General features: G+C 42.9%; 1 protein-coding gene across 11 annotated transcripts in view; it reads right to left on the bottom strand.

Moving 5' to 3' along the window:
- Positions 1–14213, bottom strand: part of Numb (NUMB endocytic adaptor protein) — a 127830-nt gene extending 113617 nt beyond the window's left edge. For 9 of the 11 annotated variants that reach the window (XM_070030712.1, XM_070030694.1, XM_070030777.1 and 6 more), the window contains exon 1: positions 14129–14213. The gene's annotated coding sequence lies outside the window, so the exon portion shown is untranslated. Of the gene's footprint in view, positions 1–3604; positions 3758–14128 lie in introns of all 11 variants that reach the window. The other 2 variants (XM_070030702.1, XM_070030740.1) reach the window with 2 other exon arrangements.
- Between the last annotated feature and the right edge of the window lie 4189 nt (positions 14214–18402).

The following is an 18402-nucleotide window of genomic DNA, read 5'->3' as shown; positions in this document are numbered from 1 at the left end:
CAAAACAAGAACACACACACACACACACACACACACACACAAATGTCCTTTGGTCTGGGTAAGTAGTGCAATAGTAAAGCAGTTGGCTAACATCCACTAGGAGTGTGCACATTTAAACCTTCTCTGAAGACTGAGAGGACAGCCCATATATGGGAGAAAATTTGCAAACCATAATGTTAGACATGGCACTTAACATCCACAATATATAAAGACGATAATGTAAAGACAACTCAATTTTTTTTTTAATCACAAAGATCTGAATATACATGTATTGGCGGGGATTGGGAGAGATGGAAAAGAACAATGGAAAGGCCAAAATTGATCAAGATGCATTGTACTCAGAAGCTGACATGTTAGACTGAACCCCTTTGTAAAACTACTTAAAGATTTAAAAAGCCGGGCCCTGGTGGCTCACGCCTGTAATCCTAGCTACTCAGGAGGCTGAGATCTGAGGTTGGCAGTTCAAAGCCAGCCCGGGCAGGAGAGACCGTGAAACTTCTATCTCCAATAAACCACCAGAAAACCAGAAGTGGCACTGTAGCTCAAGTGGTAGAGCGCTCGCCTTGAGCTGAAGAGCTGAGGGACAGCGCCCAGGCCCAGAGTTCAAGCCCCACGACCGACAAAAAAAAAAAAAAAAAAAGATTTAAAAAGTGAATAGGCATTTCTTCTAAGATTTACTATATAACCTAATATTCCACTAATGCCAATCTTAGCTGTATACCCCAAAGAAACAAAAATACAGACTGGAGCAGCCATCATAAATAAGCTACTCTTCTCATTACTGTTCTGAGATAAAAATATCTATAAATCTTGTTTATGTTTCAGTAAAGTTCTGACAAAGTTAAAAAAGGAAATCAGCTGGGTATCAGTGGCTCATGCCTATAATCCTAACTACTCAGGAGGCTGAGATCTGAGGATCATGGTTCAAAGCCAGCCTGGGCAGGAAAGTCTGTGACCCTCTTTTCTCTTAACCACCCAAAAACCAGAGGTGGAGCTGTAGTGTTAGAGTGCTAGCCTTCAGCACAAAAGCTCAGGGACAGTGCTACACCTTGAGTTCAAGCCCCAGGACTGGCAATAAATAAATACACACACGCACACACACACACACACACATATACAAACTCATAAGTGTTTTAGTTTTTTCACATCTTTCACCCAACATTTGTGATTTTTTTTTTTTTTTTTTTTTTGGTTGGTCATCAGGCTTGAACTCTAGGCTTGGGCGCTGTCCCTCAGCTGTTCAGCTCAAGGCAAGTGTTCTACCGCTTGAGCCACAGTGCCACTTCCGGTTTTCTAGTGCTTTATTGGAGATAAGAGTCTCCCGGACTTTCCTGCCTGGGCTGGCTTTGAACCATGATCCTCAGATCTCAGCCTCCTGAGTAGCTAGGATTACAGGCGTGAGCCACCAGCACCGGGCTAATTTTTTTTTTTTTTCACCATATGAGGACATGGCAGGTGATAGAGGAAAAACCTAGGCCTTCATGCTTACTAGATAGGCACTCTATTAAGCTATACCCCAGCAGTTTTTGGTGTCTCCCATCCTGAGCAATACTGGGAATTGACTGAACTCTGGGTCTTGCCCTCAGGAGGCAGAAATCCTGCCATTTGAGCATGCATCCAGCCCCTATTATGTGATTATTTTCAAGGTGGGGTCTGGTGTTCACAGGCAGATCTGGGATGGGATCTTCCTACTTGTGCTTCCTCATGTCACTGGGGATGACAGGCACTTACATAGCCATTGGCTGAAACAGAGTGTCAAGATCTTCCTTTGCCAGGCTGGCCTCAAACTAAGAACCCAGATTACCACCTCCAAGTACATAGAATTAGTTTTATTTTATTTTCATTTATTTGCTAGTCCTGGGGCTTGAACTCGGGGCCTGGGTACTGTCCCTGAGCTGCTTTTGCTCAAGGCTAGCACTCTACCACTTGAGCCACATAGCCACTTCCGGCTTTTGCTGTTTATGTGGTACTGAGGAATTGAACCCAGGGCTTCATGTATGCTAGGCAAGTACTCCACCACTAAGCCACATTCCCAGCCCTAGAATTCATTTTTTGTGTGTTAGTTTTGTTGGTGCGGGGGTTTGAACTTTGGGCTTGGGCACTGTCCCTCAGCTCTTCAGCTCAAGGTGAATGCTCTACCACAGCATCACTTCCAAGTTTTCTGGTGAGTTTGTGCGTGCGTGCGTGCGTGCGCGCGTGCGTGTGTGTATGTGCGTGCGTGCGTGTGTGTGTGTGTGTGTGTGTGTGTGTGTGTGTTTATTTATTGCCAATCCTGGGGCTTGAACTCAAGGTGTGGACACTGTCCCTGAACTTTTGTGCTGAAGGCTAGCACTCTAACACTTTGAGCTACAGCTCCACGTCTGGTTTTTGGGTGGTTAAGAGAAAAGAGGGTCACAGACTTTTCTGTCCGGTCTGGCTTTGAATAGCAATGCTCAGCTCTCAATCTCCTGAATAGCTAGGATAACAGGTGTGAGCCACTAGGCACCTGGTTTACAATTCATTTTACTTACATTGCACCCAGCTACACTTTAGTTTTTGTGCAAATGTACATCTCAGGTATATTTTAGTTATATCATGTGGATAATATATGTTTGGGGGTTGAAGTTTTTGGTTTGTTTTGTTTTTTGTTCCTGAGGCGTGAACTCAGTTTGTCCCTTGGCTTTTGTGCTCAAGTAGTACTTTACCACTTGAGCCAAGCTCTACTTCAGGCTCTTTTTGCAATTCATTAGAGATAAGACTCTCCCTGACTTTCCTGCCCAGGCTGGCTTGGAACCACGATCCTTAGATCTCAGCCATTTGAGTAGTTAGGATTACAGGTCTGAGCTCCCCAGCACCCAGTTATTAATTGCTTTTTATATAACCAATTCTGCTGTAAGAAATTTTGCCAGTACTACTAGTATTCCTTAACCAGGTAAATCCCTTTTCTTTAAATGTAGGATTTCATAGAGCCATAAAGCAGCCTACTACTAGTATTCCTTAACCAGGTAAATCCCTTTTCTTTAAATGTAGAATTTCATAGAGCCATAAAGCAGCCTGATGATGACAGAAGTTTAACTGCTATATAAGAAAGCTGAAAAAGATATCATTTCTGCCAACAGAATGCATGATAAAATAACACAATCCAAGTTTATAATTATACCACTTGACACGGCACCACTTCAAGCCTTTTCTGCTTATGTGGTACTGAGGAATTGAGCCCAGGACTTCATGCATGGTAGGCAAGCACTCTACCACTAAGGCACATTCCCAGCCCTAGACTCAGTTTTGTCATACATAAAACTGAGTACTATTCCCCTTGTACTATTCCCCTTACCAAGCTTATGTGAAGAATTAAAAGCATTTTTGTATAGTGCCTTGTTTACAGTGGACATTCAATAAATCACATTGATAATTATTAGTAATTATATTAAACTTCTTGTAAGGTGAGCTAATATTCAAAATGCTATGATTATAAGCAATCTGGAAGCTAGAAAAAAGAACTGACCTTAAAATTTTACCTATATTTTAAGTATTTAATATATTTTCATAGTTGGCTTGTTTAGTGAATTTGACTAGAACATGAAGCAAATGAGGCTAATATTTTATTAAGAGGGTATATTTCTACCATATTAGCTGGTTTTCTTCAAAATATGAGTCTTCAGTTAGCTCGTTTTGTTTTGTTTTGGACACAAGGTCTTGGTATGCAGCCCAGGCTGGCCTTGGCCTGTACAGAACTCCCAAGTCCTGGGTTATAGGTCCCCACCATGGGCTCTTAACTCTATTAACAAAAAATAGAAGAACATTATGTCAATGATTTTATAATCAAAATTATTGTTTCTTTTAATTTAATGCTACTACTGACTTTAAATTAATATCCCTCTAAATACCACTAATATTGGGCTGGGAAGGTGGCTCAGCAGTAGAGTGCTTACATTGCATGCATGAGGCCTTGGGTTCAATTCCTCAGCACCACATAAACAGAAAAGGCTGGAAGTGGCACTGTGGCTCAAGTGGTAAAGTGCTAGCCTTGAGCTGAAGAGCTCGGGGACAGCACACAGGCCTAGAGTTCAAACCCCATGAACAACAAAAAAAAAAAAGAAAAGAAAAAGAAATGCATCTGAACACCACTAACAATGTTTACTTTTCTCTAGGGAGTTCTTAAAGCTGGGCTCAGTGTTTGTTGTCCCAACTACTCTGGGGACTGGAGCAGGAGCTGATTAAACAGAGAATTCCTGTGTTTAATAGGATAAATAAGCCAAGTGTGGTGGCAAACACCTATAAATCCAGCAAATGGAGTCTGAGTTAGGAGGATTTCAAGTTTGAGGCCAGCTTGGACTACATAGTGAGATTTATCTTTATAAGAAGGAAAGTAGGTGTGCAACTTTCATCACATTCATAATAAAAAGGACTCAACAAACATAACTTCTGATTTTCTTTTCTTTTTTTTTTTTTTCCGGTCGTGGGGCTTGAACTCTAGGCCTGGGCACTGTCCTTCAGCTCTTCAGCTGTCGACTAGCACTCTACCACTTGAGCCTCGGCCCCACTTCTGGCTTTTTCTGCTTATGTGGTGCTGAAAAATCGAACCCAGGGCCTCATGCATGCAAGGCAAGCACGCTACCATTGAGCCACCTTCCCAGCCCCTGATTTTCTATTTTAAATAATCGGTTCATTCTTATGTTTAAATTTTGAGCTGGGCACTGATGGCTCATGACTGTAATGCTAGCCTGGGCAATCACCAATTAACCACCAGAAAACCAGAAGTGGAGCTGTAGCTCAAAGGGCTAGAGCACTAGCTTTGAGCTGAAGAGCTCAGGGACAGTGTCCAGACCCTGAGTTCAAGTCCCATGAGCGACAAAAAAAAAAAAAAAAAAAAAATGCTGGTAGAAAGAATGGCATTAGGTTGTGGGGGCTCTGTCCCTGAGCTCTATTTTTTTTTTTTTTTTTTTTTTTGCTTAAGACTAGCTCTCTATCATTTCAAGCCACAGTGCTACATTTGGTTTCCAAGTGGTTAATTGGAGATAAGAGTCTCATGGAGGGCTGGGAAGGTGACTCAGTGGTAGAGAGCTTGCCTTGCATGCATGAGGCCCTGGGTTCTATTCCTCAGCACCACATAAGCAGAAAAAGCCAGAAGTAGCACTTTGGCTCAAGTGGTAGAGCACTAGCCTTAAGCTGAAGAGCTGAGGGACAGTGCCCAGGCCCAGAGTTCTGGCCCCACGATTGGCAAAAAAAAAAAAAAAAAAAATGAGTCTCATGGAGCCAGGCACCGGTGGCTCACGCCTGTAATACTAGCTATTCAGGAGGCTGAGATCTGAGGATCACGGTTCAAAGCCAGCCCAGGCAGGGAAGTCTGGGAGACTTTTTTTTTTTCCCCTGGGAGACTCTTATCTCCAATAAATCACTAGAAAATCAGAAGTGGCTCTGTGGCTCAAGTGATAGAGCACTCGCCTTGAGCTGAAAAGTAGGGGACAGCCCAAGCCCAGAGTTGAAGCCCCATGACTGACCAAAGAAAAAAAAAAAAGAGTCTCATGGACTTTCCTGCCAGGGCTGGTTTTGAACTGTGATCCTCAAGATCTCAGCCTCCTGAATAGCTAAGATTACAGGTGTGAGCCACCAGCACCTGGCTAAAAGAAAGACATTTCTTATATAGCTAAGTCTTCCTTACTCTTAGAGTAGAAGTATTACCAAATACTATACTAAAAGTGCTGACAAAAAAAATGAACAGTAAATGCCTATTTACATGATTGATCATTACTTCTAAAAATATACACCTAAATAATATCTAACATCTACTACGTATCTAAAATATCTAAAAACATATAACATCAAATGCTCTTAATTTCTATATCGTTTATTCTTTTTTTTTTTTTTTTTTTTTTTTGATGCCAGTACTGGGGCATGAACTCAGGACCTCAGACTCTTGTTTTTTGTTTTTGTTTTTTTGGGTCCGGTCGTGGGGCCTGAACTCTGGGCCTAGGCACTGTCCCTCAGCTCTTCAGCTCAAGGCTAGCACTCTACCACTTGAGCCACAGCACCACTTCCAGCTTTTTTTTCTGCTTATGTGGTGCTGAGGAATCGAACCCAGGGCCCAAGCATGCAAGGCAAGTGCTCTACCACTGAGCCACTTCCCAGCCCAAGGACCTCAGACTCTTGCTTACCTTTTTTGATTAATGCTTTCATCTATCACTTGAGCCACACCTCCACTTGTGGCTTTTTGCCAGATGATTGGGAGATTATGAGTCTCATGGATTTTGTTTCCCAGGTTTCAAAATCGATTCTCAAATTTCAGCCTCCTGAATAGCTAGAATTATAGATATGAGCCATTGGTCCCTGGCTCCTACTTTTTCTAGTTTTTTCTTACCCAAGGATGTCATTTCAAAAACATTAGTGCATGTATGTGTGTGTTTGTGCATTCACGTGTATGTGAGTGCACACAAGCACCCATGCATGGTCCTGAGGTTTGAGGGCCTGAGCTCTGCCCCTGAACATTTTTGCTCAAGGCTAGCACAGCCTGAAACACAGCTTCACTTCAGTTTTTTGGTGGTTAATTGGAGTCGCAAGTCTCATGGGCTTTCCTGCCCTAGCTGGCTTCAAACAGCAATCCTCAGATCTCAGCCTCCTGAGTAGCTATGATTATAAGCATGTGGTGTGAGCCACTGTTTTTTAAGGTACTGGGGTTTGGGCCAGGTGCCAGTAACTCCCCACTGTAATCCTAGCTCCGGCTACTAAGGATGCTGAGATCTGAGGATCAGGGTTCAAATCCAGCCCAGGCAGTAAAGTCCATGACATTCTTATCTCCAATTAACCACCAGAAAACCAGAAGTAGCATTGTGGCTCCAAGTGGTAGAACAGTAGCCTAGAGTGTAAAAGCTCAGGGACAGTGCCCAGGCCCTGATCTTAAGCCCCATTACTGACCAAAAAAAAGACACTAGGGTTTGAACTCTGAGTCTTGTCATGGGTAAGCAAGTACTCTTCCACATGAACCATATTCCCAGCCCGTTTTGCTTACCTTTATTTTTTTGGGGGGGGAGGGGGGTCCAGTCGTGGGGCCTGAATTCTGGGCCTGGGCACTGTCCCTCAGCTCTTCAGCTCATGGCTAGTGCTCTACCACTTGAGCCACAGCGCCACTTCTGGCTTTTTTCGTTTTGCTTATGTGGTGCTGAGGAATCGAACCCAGGGCCCCAGGCATGCAAGGCAAGAGCTCTACCACTGAGCCACCTTCCCAGCCCTTACCTTTTTTTTTTTTCAAATAAGTTTTAGTCCTTTTTTGCCCTGCTTCCCTTGGACTTTGATTTTCCTACCTTTGCCTCTATTAGCTAGGCAACTCAGATAACAGGAATGTACTACCACAGCGAATTTGTTTTTTGGTTTTTTTTTGAGATAGGGTCTTGATAACTTGTTTTTGTCTGAGCTCACTTCAAACTTCAAACTGTGATTCTCACATCTCCACTTTTCCAAGTTTATAGGCATGAGCTGATATGCCCAGCCCACATATGCATTTCTTTTATATTTTTTGACAGCTTAATTCATGTGTGATTGGCATACAATGAAATTGCATATGTTAAAGTGTTCAATTTGATGAGGGTTTTTTGGTATGCATATATCACATTTAAGGCAAACATATACATCACTGAACTTTAGTTACTAGCAGTTCCTTGGTTAATCCCTTTACAAGGACTGGAGGAGAGGGTCTCTTTCCAAGCCCATACTCCCCTAAAGAGGGCAAGTGGGAAGCCTTTGTTGTGGGGACCTATTCCTTAAGAGCTGCAGGAGCAGCTAAATTTCAAATGGTAGGGGTTTGATGTACCTCAGTGGTAGAGCACTTGCCTAGCATGCTCAAGGCCTAAATTAGATCCTCAGTACCACATGAACAAACACAATAAAGCAATAAATGTACCTGGTCCTGCTCAACCTTCAAGCTCTTAAAACTAGCACTTCTAAGTCTACTTATTTTCATTCTGATATAATTTCTTCAAGTTAAAAACAAAGAAAGACAAAGGAAAAGTCATAGCAAGCAGCAGAAACTTCAAAAAACTAAGAATAACTAAGAATAAGTCCCTTGGAAAATGTTACAAAAAGGACGATCCTCCTTTGCATATGTGACTCCAGGAAAACTGCCAAACCCTTCATTCCTCTTGGACACACTGCTGCAGATCCTCCAGATTCCTTAAGCACATGTCAGTATTCTCATTCTCTTTTAGTTTTGCCTTAAAATTCCCAAGCATATATTTATATTCTCGAAAATTCACCATTACCATGCCATGTCTTAGTTCTAAAAGTATATATAGCCTGAAGTTCTATATAGTATTTGTACTTCTAGTAATAAAACTTATTATATTATTAAAACAAATTTTCTTCAGATCTAACAGACTTTTTTTTGGTCCATTATGGAGCTGAACTCAGGGCTTGGGCGCTATCCCTGAGCTCTTTTGCTCAAGGCTAGTGCTGAGTGGTTAATTGTAGATAAGTCTCATCCTGCCCAGGCTGACTTTGAACTGCAATCCTCAGATCTCAGCCTCCTGAGTAGCTAGGATTACAGTATGAACCACTAGCGCCTGGCTTTTTTAAAAGACTTACCTTAATATCAATTTTTTAAAAGTTTTTCAAATACTCTATTACACAAAATACTTAGGCTTTTTTTATTTTTTTGTGGGTCGTGGGGCTTGAACTCTGGGCCTGAGCACTGTCCCTCAGCTCTTCAGCTCAAGACTAGCACTCTACCACTTGAGCTACAACACTTCCGGTTTTCTAGTGGTTTATTAGAGTTAACAGTTTCATGGACTTTCCTGCCCAGGCTGGCTTTGAACCATGATCCTCAGATCTCAGCCTCCTGAGTAGCTAGTATTACAAGCATGAGCCACCAGCACCTTGCTAAAATACTTATTTTTAAAGGTGATAAGTCATTAAGGGACTGTTTCTGACATAAAATTCTTGTGTGTTTATGTTTATGTGTGTATCTCTGTATGTACAAGTACTGAGGCTTGAAAGTAGAGACTGGGCACTGTCTCTTAGCTTTTTCTCTCAAGGCTGGTGCTCTATCACTTGAGCCACACCTCCACTTCCAGCTTTTTGCTGGTTAGCTGGAGGTAAGAGTCTCTTAGACCTCCTGTCTGGGCTGGCTTTGAACTGTGATCCTCAGATTTCAGTTTCCTGAATAGATAGGATTAAGGCATGATTAAATTATGGATGAATAATAAGTTAACTGAAGAAAGTCCATGTGTTAAAAGCAAGTAAGTAATCAAATTGTTCAATGTTCACAATTATAAAGAGTGAACTCTTATATTTTCCCCCACACTCAATTAAGAATTAAGATTCTTCTATTATTTGCTAGGGAACTGAATGATCTAAATAAATGGACAATGACTTACAGAACAACTATTCCAGTGAAAGGGATATTCTATTCAACTGGAGAAAAAAAAGTTTCTTCCTTGGAACCTTTGTCACAAAAATTAGTACATTTTGTGAAAAGATAGCTTTTGCCTTTGAAATCAAATATCAAAGGCTACATGTTTTCCAGTCTTCCATTTACATTTTTTGGAATAAAGATATTAAAGAAATAAAAATAACTGAAACAGAATTTGAAGAAATAAAACAATCATGATGCAGAGATGAAGCAGTAGTTTCTTCACAATTTCATACAACATTAATGAGAAGTTATATAATCTCCTTGATTAGAGAGAGCTACAATGATCTCTTTCCATTTTCAGTACTGTTTTCTGTTCTCATATCCTCCCACCCCAAAATAATTCTACATAAATTCTACCTAGCTTTCAGATGAACCATATAGTTTTCAATAAAAAGGCAAACCTATAGTGGCACAAACATGCATAAATATTAACCTAGCTTTAAATAAAGATTGTAGGTAATATTTTAGTTCCTCAAGTTAAAGTTACAACATATACTGCATGCAATTAACTCTCAAGGGAGAAAAATGATTAAGACAAGAGTTCTTGCTTAAACCATTTTCTTTGTACTTAAACCTCTATCTTACCCAGGGCATTTTGCTATCAATTATTATCACTATTTTTCTTTTTTTTTTTCAGTCGTGGGCCTGAACTCTGGACCTGGGCACTGTCCTCAGCTCTTCAGCTCAAGGCTAGTGCTCTACTTGAGCCACAGCGCCACTTCCGGCTTTTTCTGCTTATGTGCTGCTGAGGAATCAAACCCAAGGCTTCATGCATGCAAGGCAAGTACTCTACCATTGAACCACCTTCCCAGCCCTATCTATTTCTTTTCTCTACAAAAATTAGAATTCTATTGTATTGTCAGTTTCTTTAAAATGATTTTATTTTATATATTCTGTATTTTATATGTTCTTGTATTACTGCCTGGCCTTGGCTTCCACTAAAGCAAAATAAAAAGTTTTATTAATACATTAAGTTTTATAATACATTTTCTCTAAAAAGAAATTATTTTTTGTTTTGAAAAAAAAATTAATTCTTTTGCCGCAGGATCTTGTACAGTCCAGGCTGGTCTGGCACTAGTGATTCTTTTACCTTCTTATTCCTAGCACTGGGATTACAGGCATGAACCACCACACCCAGTTAAATGTTTCTTTTTTTTTTTTTTTTTTTGGGTCCAGTCGTGGGGCCTGAACTCTGGGCCTGGGCGCTGTCCCTCAGCTCTTCAGCTCAAGGCTAGCACTCTACCACTTGAGCCACAGCGCCACTTCCGGCTTTTTTCTTTTTGCTTATATGGTGCTGAGGAATCGAACCCAGGGCCTCAGGCTTGCAAGGCAAGCACTCTACCACTGAGCCACCTTCCCAGCCCAAATGTTTCTTATTTTGCATTTGCTTTCTTTTGGTATATGAAATGTTCTCAAACTAGCTCATTTCAGTGTTAGTTGTTTACTGTCAATATGTACGTTTATAGTTAGGGTTTGTTTTTTGTTTTTTACAAACAATGCTTCATAGCACAGTAGTTAGAGAGGAAGAAACAAAAGAAAGGGTGAGCAAGGGGGCACAAGTGAAACAAAAGTAGAACACATCTGAGACACCACTCAATTTCTTGGCCTCAAATTCCCTTAAGTTCTCATGCCAAAGATTCTCAATATCCAAAAAAGATTCAACAAATCAGGGACACAATGCAAAATGTGACAAGACCAACACAGGAGAAATCAAATTAGAAGCTGAAGATATTTAATGGAATGTTTTATTACTACCTGAGGAAGAATTAGCACAAAAAAATAATAAGGCCAGGCACCAGTGGCTCATGCCTATAATCCTAGTTACTCAGAAGGCTGAGATCTGAGGATCCGGATTCAAAGCCAGCCCGGGCAGGAAAGTCTGTGAGACTCTTATCTCCAATAAACCACTCGAAAACCAGAAGTGGCGCTGTGGGTCAAGCGATAGAGTGCTCGCCTTGAGCTGAAGAGCTAAGGGACAGCGCCCAGGCCCAGAGTTCAAGCCCCATGAACAACAACTACAAAAAAAGATAATTAAGTACCCCAAGCCTAGATACTGAAAGGTTGCTCCTGGGGCTGGGAAGGTAATTCAGGGGTAGAGTACTTGCCTTGCATGCATGAGGCCCTGGGTTCGATTCCTCAGCACCACATACACAGAAAAAGCTGGAAGTGGGTGCTATGGCTCAAGTGGTAGAGTGCTAGCCTTGAGCTGAAGAGCTCAGGACAGTGCCCAGGCCCAGAGTTCAAGCTCCATGACCAGCAAAAAAAGAAAAAAGAAAAAAGAAAAAAAATGAAAGGTTGCTCTTAGCACACTATGGCTCAAAAGGCTTTTCAAAGTTTTCTAACTCTAAGAAATGCATTTTACGTTGTGATCTATTACATACACGTATGAGAGGTTTTCCAAACAATACTTTTCTTTACCAAATACAAAAATATTAAAGCCGGGCACTGGTGGCTCACGCCTGTAATCCTACTCAGGAGGCTGAGATCTGAGGATCGCGGTTCAAAGCCAGCCCGGGCAGGAGAGACTGTGAGACTCCTATCTCCAATAAACCACCAGAAAACCGGAAGTGGCGCTGTAGCTCAAGTGGTAGAGCGCTCGCCTTGAGCTGAAGAGCTGAGGGACAGTGCCCAGGCCCAGAGTTCAAGCCCCCATGACCGACAAAAAAAAAAAAAAAAAAAAAAAAAAATTAAAAAAAGTCACTTTATTTTCAATGTGGTAACCTGCCAATTTGATTTTATACATTACTAAATAATTATTATCCATACTTTTTAAAAACGGGCTCACAAAAGGATATATCCTTAACTGAATATAGTAGTGCATAACTGTAGGCCTAGCACTCTAGTAATCCCAGCAGTTGAGAAGCTGAGATAGAACAGTGTCCAATGCCAGCCTGTACTATATTGTAAGAATCTATTTCACTCAAACAACAAAAAGATATTTAATAGGATTAGGATGATGGTGATGACGATATGTGCCTCTACTAATCTCTTTTGCAAGATAGTTATTTGAAGGTTGCTTATTATATTTTCATTAAAGCAAGTATAGTCCCTTGACCAAGACAAACATCAATTGAGATAAATACTAATTCTTGGGCCCCACCCTACATGTGGCAAATCAGAAACCCCAAATGGAGATAACCAATTTGTAGCCTTGTAAGCTCTCCAAGAAAGACTGATATGTTTGAAAATAAATGCATCAAGGAACTCAGGTCTTTAGCTTTTAACAATCCAGTACACGGTAACTGTGTGTCAGTCACTATTCCAAAAGCTCTACCTAACTTTTTTAAAAAGCTGAAAACACTATGAAAACTATTGGTTTTCCTATTTTACTACAGATGAGCAAAATCTGGAGAGATTAAGTTGGCCAAGCTACTCACCGGGACTGAACTTCCAACTTATTTTGAATATAGCAGGACATGCCTATCCTGGTCATGAATATCCTCTTTCTGATTAGGTCCTCAGTTCTATTCCTTTAGCTCAACTACTCCTCCCCCACTTTTCCTCTCAAATTCCCTCCCTGTCAATGTCCTTATTCTCTAGCATTGAAGCTATCCTAAAACATTTCTAAAGCCTTGGAATGCAAGTCACTAAATCTTTGGGGTTTTTCTTTTTTAGGAGGTGGGGCGGGGTGTTGCTTTTTTTTTTTTTTCTGATCCTAGATGGCACCTTCTTATTCATTATGCAGCTTAAGTTTCTTCTTCTTCTTTTTTTGGAGAACTTACAACACAGTATTGTTAATTTCTCATAGCTGCTGTCCTGGCCAGCTTCCACCTGACCACTGCACTGCCAATGGGCAACTTTCTCTACAACTCCCTTCCTACAAGGAAATTACTCCTCCCTTCCCACCTCCATCCCACTTTGCTCCAAGGAACTTCCATTTCCCCCGTGGGAACCCTCACCCTAGTCTCACACCCCAAACTGCTACCCCGGGGAAGAAACACTTCCTTCCTGGTGGCCGGGGAGGGGGGAATCTTCAGATCCACTTTTAGGTCTCCGGTCGCAGACCCGCTGGGGTGAGGGGTGGGGTTCCCCCAAACCCTTCAAGGTTCCCACCCATCCGACACCCCCACCCCACCCCACGAAAGACCCATCTGCTCCCCCACGTCGGCTGGAGCTCGACTTCCTCGGACAGCCGCGCTCTTCTGGAGGGTCCGGATCAGCGACACACCGACACACACACACACAGAGCCAGGCCGCTCCCGGTCACCCCGGACCCCGGCTGCCCTCGGTCTCCCCACTTCCCCTCGCTCCCCGGCCGGAGCCACTCCTAGTTCGCTCAGGTCCCCGGCTCTCAGCGCGCCAGCCGCTCCCAGGCTCCCCGGGGCTCCCAGCTCCCCGCCACCGCCGGCACCCGAGCCGTCCGGGGTATCCCCACGTCACCCCACCCTCGGACCAGTCACCCCGGGTCACCCCCAACCCTCACACCCCGGCCGCTGCCGTCTCCCCAGGAAGCGGCCGCTCTCCACAGCGGCCGCGGGTCAGTGCTCGGGACCCGAGCGCGCTCCGAGAGCCCCCGGCCGGACCCGCGTCCCGCGCCAGCCGCCCTGCCCACAGCGACCTCGGCCACTCGCAGCCCGGCCATTCTCCCACCAGCCCCGTCAGCGCGAACTCGCCGCCGCCGCCCCGGCCCCGGCCCCGGCCCGGCGTCCAGGCCCGCTTCCTTCAGCCTCAGCTTCCTAAACGCGGAGCTAGAGTTTCCGCCCCGCGACGGCCTTCAGACTTCGGGCCCAGGTTCCGGGCACTCACCTGCCGCTGCCTCCGGACCAACTCCAGTGCCTCTTCCTCTACCTCGGCCGCCAGGAGCCACCAAGCGCCACCACCTCCCCCATGACAACAGGCCCACCCCCATCATATTTCCGACCTGTCCATTGGACAAGGGGGCGGCGGTTCTCTACTCTTATTGGCCCAAGTTACCTGCCCGTCATCGTGTCTTTACCGCCCCTTTTCCTGGACCTGGTATTCGCCCCCACCGAGACCTGGAACGTCCTAGTCCAAGCTTTAGTTGTCATTGGTTGATGGTTGGACAGTTCGAAGTTATGATAGGCTACTAACAGTGTCTATTAAGTTAACAGACACGGGACGTGACGGCCACGGTTGGTTCAAGCTTGTGCCACAGTTTGGTTGCACAGTAGAAAGCTCACGTCCGAGGTTACCGGGGAAGGGTTAACTCTTTGTTGTGGAGTTCGCGCAGTGAACCAGGTGAAACTCACCCACTGCCAACACACTCATAGAGATAACACTGCAATACGCCAACAGCACCAAAAATTGTCTTTCAGAAGTGTCTCTCACCCACCCCTGGGGAGAAAGATCCCATATCGATTAAAATCTCCTTTTCTTGGGGTCCCAATGAGCCCCATTTCCTTGAAGTTCTTTCCTGTCTCCATGCTGAAGCGCAAAGCGCGGCGGTTTATTTAGCCGCAATCATTATACTTCCATTGCAATTATAAGCGTAATTGCAATAAACTTAAGGGTCGTATTGACAATTCTCTAGCCTCCAGACCCACTCCTGACTTCCCTTCAGCAAGTTTTAAATAAATGAGGATTGCTTTTCCTCCTACCTCTCACTTCCCACCCGTGCTTGAATTTTATGTTCAGCAGTTCTTAAATAGCCCTACTAGCTGTGTGTCAAATACGTTAAAAGCTTGTCTTTTTTCTTCTTCTAAACTTCTCCCTAGCAGTCTAAATTAGGGCCATTGAGTGAATTGCAAGGCTTCTTTTTTCTTTTTCCCTCACTTGGCACAATGATTATGAGAATAAATGGTTGCATTTTTTTATTCCTTTGGGTACAAATCACAGTAGGCATTTTTGACAAATCTGGTGTTGCTATAAAAACTTGTGCTCCTAGAAATATATTCGTCATTAGCTTTTTGACTTTTCTTTTCCACCCACTTTTCCTGCTCCTAAATAAGAAAATGCTGGCCTGATTACTCTCTCAGTTTCTAAATCAAATTTAAATATACCTTCCTCACAACTCTACCTGCAATATGCAAAGTCATGGATGGTGAAACATACACTTGAGGACAATTGGGCAAGGTTGGAACAAGTCAAGGAGGTCTGACCCTCATAAGCACTGCTTTATAACTGGGACCTCCCTGTGGGGCCACGAATCTGGACTTTGGAAGTTTTGCACTTTGCCTGTATTGTCTTCTGGCTATCTCTTTGTCCCATATCTTTTCTTATTTACTAGCCTTCGGCTCTTTGTGGAGCAAGATACAAGGAATCTGAAACTGTATGGTTTGTTATTCCGGAGATGAAGAAAAAAGAAGCAGCTGTCTGTTTTCTAGCCTATATTTCAGTCAAGTTTAAATAAACTACACACTTCTATCATCAAACTAAATGGAAATTACTCCTCCAGTAACTATACATAACAATAAGGTGTCTTCCTAGTTATTTTCCGGAACTTTCCTCCCCCTTCTCTCATCCTCACCTTTCAATTTAGAAATAGCCTCACATTCAATTCAATGACTCACAAAAAAAATCCCATAAAAGGAAAGAGGAAAAGCCAAAATAACTAAAGAGATATATGAATCACTCCCTTGAAGGAAAGATCAGATACTGACCCTGATAAGATGGCCTGAGCTAATGTCTTAAAACAAATGAAGTAGTATGCAAATACGATAACACCCCAATGCGAAGGCAATATCAATATATCCTTTTACACAGCTGTTTCCTATATCACTAATAGCTTTCTTTTCTTTAGTCTTGGCAATGTGCCATACTACCAATTTTAGAGCAAGTTAGAAAGACAATTAATATCCTGGCACATAGGAAACAATAACAACAATAACGTCATAGGAGGGCATGGCCATTATTATGGTACTTTGGGTAATAATGGCTCTTGCACAGCCACAGTGACTAGGTGTCATAGAGAACATAGAATTAGGCCAGTCTCACTAAGAGGACTTGCCGTTTAAGTTTAGTAACTCAACAAAATGACTATCACCAAAAATAACAAAAACAAAAACAAAAAAAAAGTGGACAATTGCCCTATAGTCATTATTTCAGAGATTAAAAAGCTTTCATAAATGCATTTGTTCATATGTTTGGATACATTTCCCGCACTCGCATTCTTTGTGAACATCACTTAAGAAAGAAAAATGTAAAGTATATACAACACAGTAAAAAGAAGGAAAATCTTAAAGAAGGAAGGTTTTCAAGAACTTGCTTTGAACTAACAGAAGGCTATTGTGTTATCAAAGACTGCAGCACTGGAGAGGTTATTGCTTGAACCCTGTATTTTGATTTTTACATGCACGTGGTAACCTATAACGTAAATTACTCCGTGTAGCTTCTCTTTTCTTTGCCAGTCTCAGGGCCTGCGCTCAGAACACGGAGTCTGGGAGTCTACAGCTTTGTGTTGTGTGGCTGGCTAAGGGAGGTGGTACAGATGGTATCTATTCATAGCCACTTGCTTAAGTCCAGGATGGCAGGTATATTAAGAGCCAAAACAGCCTCTACAAATTGCAATTAAGTGGAAAATGGAAGGCCGTGCTGGTTTGGTGGTGTATGCCTATAATCCAGCACTTGGAAGATTGAGGCAGAGATAGAATGAGTTCAAGTCTAGCCTGGAGTAATAATGATGCCCTGTAGAAAGGAAGGAAGAGAAGGAAAAAGAAAATGGTGGGCTAGGAGTAACATCCCAATGTCTGAGGGATGATATGGTGTGCATTGACCTTTTGTGATTATTAAAGCTATGTTTTCTGCTGCTCTTTTTTCATAGTCACTTTTCTTTTTTTCTTTCTGTCAATACTGGGTCATGAATGCAGGTTCTAGGCACTGTCCCTTTGCTTTTTTGCTCAAGGTTGATACTCTACCAATTGAGCCACAGCTCCACTTCTGGCTTCTTGGTAGTTGGAGTTTGGAGTCTCATGGACTTTCTTGCCTGGCTTTGAACCTCAACCCTCAGATCTCAGCCTCAGATTACACCCAGCCATAGTCACTTTTCAAGAGAACAGAATCTAAGTGTCCTTTCATATCTTCTCAATTCCAGACAGGCATAATCTGATTAGGGAAAAGGTCTCTTTCTTGGTTTTGGAATCCCCCCCCCCGCCCTTACCCCCCCCCACCATTTTATATACATAATTCCACCTGGATTTAAAGTAGCAAGCAACTGCTGAAGAAAAGTCACTCCAAAAACAGACAAGGGCCAGAGAAGCCTGCCACTAGCAGTTGGAGACAGGCCAAGATATTTGATAAGTGGTGAATTACTGTGTTAGAGGGATCCAGAGGGTGGAGGCTAACAAAGATGAAGGGATTAGAGAGAAATGAAAAGAAGGGGAAGGGGAAAGGGGAGAGAAAGAGGGAGGGAAGGAGGAAGGGGGAGGAAAGGAAATAAGGAAGGGAAGGAAAAAATGAAAGAAGGAAGGGAGGAAGAGAAGGAAAAAGGAAAGGAGGGAGGAAGAGAGGGAAACAGAGCTATTTGACATCTGGTCAGGAAAGGAAAAGGTAAAGAAAGCTAGAACAAGAGTCCAGAGGCTCCATCAGAGTGCTGAGCCAGCTCAGAGTCTTATCCCTGCCCCTGCCCCTCCCTGATGGTGGACTTTATACCAGGTTGCATAATTGCACCAGCAAATTACCCGCTCTGTAACCTGGAAAAGGGAAAGAGTATCAAGGTTCCAGCCAGTAAGACTGTTGTTTCATTGTCCTCTGTTCAAAACTGCTGCTCCAGTAGCAAGGCAGGACAAGGTTCACGCTTCCAGACAGGAGTATATCTTCATAAAGGGGAACACTGGCTTAAGCTCTGGCAGAAAACATTGCTAGTGTCCCAGTCTAGGAAGTTTCCAATACTGGGAAGTGATTCACTGCTTTCCAAGCTGAAACAAGGCATTGTGGTTTCAAAGTTCAAGGTTCTATTTCATGGGTAGGAAGAAGAGGGGAAAACATCCACAGAAGGGGCTGTTCTCTCAGGCAGAACTATTTGCTTTCTGATTGCAGAGCCTGTGTGATTTTTAACACCATGTCATACCTTATTGCTAAATATATTCATTTTTATTCCTCTACTGGTATGAGTACTTATAAAA

Source organism: Dipodomys merriami, unplaced genomic scaffold (genome assembly GCF_024711535.1).
Source record: "Dipodomys merriami isolate MVZ:Mamm:240054 unplaced genomic scaffold, mDipMer1.0.p SCAF_1, whole genome shotgun sequence".
NCBI classification, from domain to species: Eukaryota; Metazoa; Chordata; class Mammalia; order Rodentia; family Heteromyidae; genus Dipodomys; species Dipodomys merriami.
The sequence above is the reverse complement of the archived record's forward strand: the minus strand, read 5'-3'. Positions and strand labels throughout refer to the sequence as shown.